Source organism: Serinus canaria, chromosome 15, assembly GCF_022539315.1.
Source record: "Serinus canaria isolate serCan28SL12 chromosome 15, serCan2020, whole genome shotgun sequence".
NCBI classification, from domain to species: Eukaryota; Metazoa; Chordata; class Aves; order Passeriformes; family Fringillidae; genus Serinus; species Serinus canaria.
Window position 1 is genome coordinate 2,754,891 of NC_066329.1, and position 6,402 is coordinate 2,761,292.

Here is a 6,402-nt window from a genome sequence, read left to right on the forward strand (position 1 = left end):
AGGAAGAGTGCAACCACCTTCAAAACAAACAACACAGGTAGAAGTTCAGGAGCATAGAGAGACAACACATTTGAATTTATTGGAAAAATAAATTTTTTCCTATTCATCCCATCAGCCAGCATGCCAGCCATGCAGAGTCAGCTTCAATTACCTTACCTCAGGAATATTCATTACAGGAAGATGGCCTGAGTGTATCAAATTAGTGCCTTTAGAAAGCCCCTTCAGGAAACATCCACATGCCCCTTATTCAGTTAGCAGGAGGGATGGAGGAGGAATGCCCAGCTGAGAAGGGGATTTCATGCAAACATGGGACTGATGGACTGACAGGGACATGTCCTGACTGTCCCTGGTGCAGCCTCTCAATTGCTTTTGTGCACAAGAACCATCATATTTTAGAGTTGAAAAAATTCTAATCTTAGATGGAAAGTACTGGGATGAACAACTGGGCCTGGAGGTCCACAGGGGACATCCCCTTTTAATCTACATAAGAGACCAAGAGCATCAGATGCCTTTGGAAGGTGTTTTAACCTCAGAGTTTTGATATGAACTTATGGCATTGAAACAGGCAGCCAAGTCACTTGGAGCAACAACAAAGACAATACCAGTCCAAAATGTTCCCCCTGTAGCTGGGGCTGGGCAAAAGTGAGATTTCCATGTGCAATGCACAAAGGTCTCAGATGCTGCAAAATCTACCAGTCATCTATTGAAACAGCCCCTGATACACTGGTGCAAGTCTTCAGCACATTTCCTAAAGTGCTGAACAGAGATCTCAGAGGACATAGCCACAGACTAATGCCTCTTTCAGGGACATGGTGTCTCACAGAAATGTCCCATTCTCCTGCTTTTGTTGCCCCAGGGAAATGGGATGTAACATGCTGCCAACAGCTGCGAGCAAACAAGATTGTCCACATGGCAGCTGTAAGGCAATGGGACTGAGAAGAGATAAATTTCTGTCTCTGACAGTAGCTAATGGGCTCCAGGCAGACTGGCAGCTGCAAAGCACCCAGTTCCCTGCTCTGGTTCTGCTGACCAGGCACCTCTGGGGCTGTACTTTGAGCTGGTGAAGAAAAGAGGCAGAACAAGTCTGCTTCCATCTATTTTTATACTGCAGATCCATCTGCTTCTCTCCACAGCTGGCAAGGCCTGGAGCTCAGTTTAGATCCTCCCAACAAAAGCCTCTTTATGAGGCATGGGAATCCCCCAGCACTATCAACACCATTTGGATTGGATTGCCCTGGCATGGGCTATTTTGGGCACCACAGGTGGTTTCTCCATCTCACTGAGCACAGGGGTGGAGGCAGCAGATGCCTCACCACAGAACTGCTCTGCCATTCCACCAGGGGTAAACTGAGCAGTGTGAAGGCTCTGATAAGCCCATTGGATCTGGGGGGATGGGACACAAAGGGAAGAGTTCAGGATATGGGTTTCACAGGTGAGAATGAGCAGAATTTCCATCAACACCAAGACTGAGAACTGAGCAGAGCTGATCAGTCTCTGCCTTGGAGCAAAGCCCTAATTCACCCCATATCTAGACCCAAGATCTTCATTCCACAGACCCCATACCCTGGAAAGCAACCCCTGCTCTGTCTGGGCAAAGCAGAAAACTCCTTTTCTCTCCTCTCCCCTCTGTCTAGGCAGTAACCCCTTCCTTTGTGCTGAGGTTCAACATCTGCTTGCTCCTGTTGTCCAAGCTCTGGGTTTCCCCTCAACACACAAGCATCACAAAGCTCTCCCAGCCTCTCCTTTCTCTGTTATCTTATTGCATGGATGATATTTCCTGTGTTTATTTTTCTTGTCTACTTAGCTGGCCTGGAGGTTCTCACCTGCTGGAAAACTGCCATTACTTCTCTATGTGCAACACTGGCCAAGGGTTAGCAAAAAAAAAAGGGTTTTAGGTCACTTCTAGTTTTCTTGGGATGCCTGACTACCAGCAGAGGCCAAAGGCCACAGATGCTGAGGGGGAGCAGGTTCCTGTGTCCTTACCTGGAAGTTGACATCAGCAGATGCATTTCTGTAGGAAGAAGAACAGTGACACATTTCACAGCACTGGGATTCATCTGGCAGGGAGAGAACACAGCCACCTGGAAAACACTGAATTCATGGTTCTGTCCTCAAGGAGCTCCCTTTGGAGACTGTGAACGTGTCTGTGCAGCAGACAGAGCACAGCTCTTCCAAGACCTGACTGACACACAGGCTTCAGTGTTCAGTGTCAGCCACATGTCACTGACATCCCGAGCCCAGGACACAGCCTCATGCTTTTGAGGGGAAGATTGCATTAAACTCTCCCAGGGAGGACTGTATGTCCTACACAGTGTTTCCAAATCAAATGCTGATGGAAAGATCCTCCTGCAAGGGAATCAGAGACTTCTGTTAGCATAGAGAGCACGTCTTCTCCAGCAACACAGGGAAAATCTACAGCAACACAGGTGCTGCAGTCCCTGAAAGTGCAGGTAGTTCTGAACCATGGAAAGGAACAGGTGACCCCTACATCTTGGATAAACTTCTTGTGTGTGGCAGGAAAGGAAGGATCATCTGCAAACACAGAATTTAGGATGGGAGAGAAACTGCTTGGGAAGAGAGTGCTTAGAGAAAGCAAGCTAGAAGTGATTCTGATCAAAAGACTTGATTCCTATGCATTGGCTCAATCCATAAGGAATAGGGGATCTTGGATTTAATTTTGTTGTAGATGAACACTAGCTGGGTTAGTTCAGCAGACTGGAAGGCCTCAGTGCAAGTTAGGGATATTATTGTGTATTTCCTCTGGAAGGAAACCAAAATGCTGTTTCTCATGACTTCAGAAAGGACACAGCTGTAGAACAAGCAGCTGAGTCTCAGCTTTACTCGTGGCATTGAGTTACCGATGGTGGGAGAAAAGACTATTTCTGTTTTTCCAGTGCAACCTTTAGCATTTTGATCCTTCTGGAATTAGAGGAGGATCTTGAGGAGGGTCTGAGATTTTTTATTTTTTTTTGTCTCCACCCTATTCTGTTAGTGCTTTTGGCATGGATATAAAGAAAGGCGGGAAACACTTGGAATACTGGACTGCTCCCAAATGGCAGGCACCTCAGAAACGAGGCAGTCAGCTGTCCTTTAAGGTGCTGGGTGCCACGTAGCCCAGCACCCCTGTACTTCTGCTGAGTGCTCTCCTCTCAAGGCTCTGCCTTTCAATCAGTCACAATCCTTGTGAATTAACTGCAGCTGTCCCCCAGGAGCCTCTCTGGGACTGGGAATGCAAACATTAGCCCTCTTCTCCCCAAAGTCTTTTGGATCTGCAGAATAACTTCACAATTGGATGTGTTACCAGTGCAGAACAGCTTCAAGTCAGCAGCACAATCTTCAGTTGCCAGCAAGGAGCCTTGTGTATCTCAGGGCTGGATCAGGAAACCTGTGATTGCTCACAATCACATTAACAGAGAAGACAGGATGTCAGGGAGTCACTCGGCAAGTCTCAGAGCTACCATTCCTGTCACCTGTGAAACCAGTCAAATCCTCTGGATGATGGAATGGTTTAATATCACAGGATCCAGTGTGTGTGGCAGGGCTGCTCAAGACATTAACACAGGAAGCAATATTGTTCAATGTTGACTTAACTGCCTGGCAGGTTATCCAGAGATGTGGAAGGATGGGAGCCTGCCTGGGCCCAGGACTCACAGCCCTGCAAACTGCATTTCTCCTTGGCAGGATTCTTTTCCTGCAGCTCAGTGGTAAAAGCTTGTGTGAGCCATGACTGAAAATGGCCTTCACCCAGCCTGGCTGGGCCCAGCACACCTGTCCACAGGAGGCTTCAGCATCTGCCACTGCTCAGCCCTTCCACCTCCAAAATAGGAACTTGGCAAACAGAGCCAACAGAGTGCATTGCTAAGCAGAACGTTCTGCCGAGTCCCAACACCAGGACTGCGTGTTATAGGGCACTTGCCAATTCCTGAGTCAACTTTATTTATTACACACAAGAAAGGTCATGACGAATCTCAAAAGATAAAATCTGTGTCTGTCAAGTCACCTTCCTTATTTTCATTGGCCCAGACCCTCACGTTCCACACCAACAATAACAGGACATGGGTTCAGGAGGCACCATGAGTGCAGCTTACCCTGAGATGGCCCAGGCTTGTTTTGCATTCTTCATAGAACTGATCCAGGCTGTTCAACTCTCTTTATTAGGATGTGGTTTTTTTCCTGGATGCAGTCATCACACTGCCCAAGAGCCTTGTATCCATGGAAATCCCAAAGAACAGGCACAATCTTTCACAGCCCAGATGATGCCAAATACCTAAATGATGCAGCTGCAAGTTCTCCAGCAACATGAAGTACCCAAGATATGCTTAACTCCCAGTTAGAAGAAATATCCTGGACCAATACCAGCCCAAAAAGCATCCCCATGATCTCATCAACAGCTGAGGCAGCAAGATACACCACACACATAGCTTTCTTCTTTGTCATCATGAGCTGTTACCTAGGAAAGACAAAAGATGGGAGCTGCCTCAGATTCTGGGTAAATCCTTGGCTAAACCCGTTCAATTGCAGCTCCACTGCTGTCAGTGTCCAAGCTAGCAGCTTTAAAGACTTCCCTGGGATCTATAGAAGTTGCAGTCACCTCTCTGGATTGCAGAACACTCCCAGAAACCACAGTCTTTGCTTTGGAGTTCAACAGGGTAACAGTCTTGGACCACACATTATGGATCTGCACTCCACATAACCTCATCTTTGTACAGCTTACTCTGAACTTGCAGATGGAAAGTTCTTTTCCCACTCCTTGCCTTTCACCTGCTGAAAAATCACCACGCTGCTCTCACACCCAAACTTGGTTTACATTACTTTCTCTGATGTGTTGCAAGGACTCTTATTGTTAAAATGAAAATCTGATTTTCTGACAGCACTTTCCTGACACTGCAGGATCTTAGCAGTGACTGCTGCAGTCCCAAAGTAAGGAAATGACTACATCTTACAGCCAAAACTCCTCCAACAACTCCACCCACTGCATCATTTCTGAGGAAACATCTCCAATATCCAGAGATGGCCCTCTCTGTTGTCTGAACACTGAAGAGGAGATTGGGAATTCATGGAGGATCCCAGGTTCACTTCCTATTCAGCAAGACTCCAACCTGCAGTGAGTCACATCATCTAACCTGAGGTGCTCATTTGTGGGATCAGAGAAGTGGATTCCTCTCAGGGTCACTTGGAGCTGGCAGAAGTCTGTCTCCTTCCCATGAATGAACACACAGAGAATCTCTTTTCACATATGGTCATAGTCAAATGCAAGACTGGAGGAATCTTTCCTGTGAAAGTAAATTGTGAGGTCCACAGGGCCTCAGAGGAGGTGCTCAGAGCTTTTTAACTACCTGAAACTTCTTGAAACACATGCAGACACTTGTGTGTATTATGCTTAGCAGCAAAGCCTTCCTGTTTGGGGGCAAAAGTGACAAAGAAGATTGTGCTGCTTTGAATACTGTGAAAAACTCTTTAGAGCCAAAATCATTATTTCCCATTTGTAGGGCAAACCTGCTAATCCTCCACAGTCCCATCCTACTTCATCACTCAGAAATGTCAGCAGTTCCCCAGAGCTGCAGCCAGCTCTTGTCTACAGCAAAAGCCCTGCAGAGTCTAATTGCTCGGGGGGACTGAGCCAAGGTGTGGATCTCTGAGCAGAGATTTCTGATCAGGCCAATTGTGCTGTTAAGCTGGGAGCTCTCTCTGTTCTTCCAAGTTCTCTTTCTGAGGCACAGCATTGTTCCTGCTGGGCTCCTGCAGACATCCATTGTTCTGAAGCTCCCAGCCTTTGATGCTGCAGAACAAAACGCTCAGTGTTTGTGAAAGGAGGGAAAATCAAAAAGCTGCTCAGTTCCACACTTGGTTGAACAGCTCGGGCAGTTGGCTGCAGAGCACCAGGGCTGCAGAGCACCAGGGTGCCAGCAGCTCTCTACAAACTGGGGCCTCCCATGAGGAGCACAGCTGCAAAGTGACCCAGAAGAGAGAATGACTGGTGGTTGATGGCTATCTGGTGAACTTTCATTTCAGAATCTCCCAATTCGAGTGCTTCTGGACTGAACAGACTTCTATTAACCTCCTTAGACACACATTTAGTAGCTGCCAGGTGGAAAAAGCTGGAAATTACTTCTGCTTCAGCATTGCTCAGATTTGACAGGAGAAACACCACAGCAGCATCTAGATTTCCTGCCTCCATTTCCAGACTAATTTGGCTGGCAGGAACTGGGCAGAAGTCTGAAAGGGTGATGGTCTGAGGTGCCCCCAGCAGGGCCACATGGAAGGAGAGCCAGGAAGGTGGGATGGCCCAGTCACAGCTGGCAAAGCTGTTGCATGGTGCAGTTATGGACCCTCAGGTCCTGCTGTGGAACACCCCCTTCCTGCCAGGGCAGTGGTTTGGGTGAAAACAGCTCTGCTTTGTGT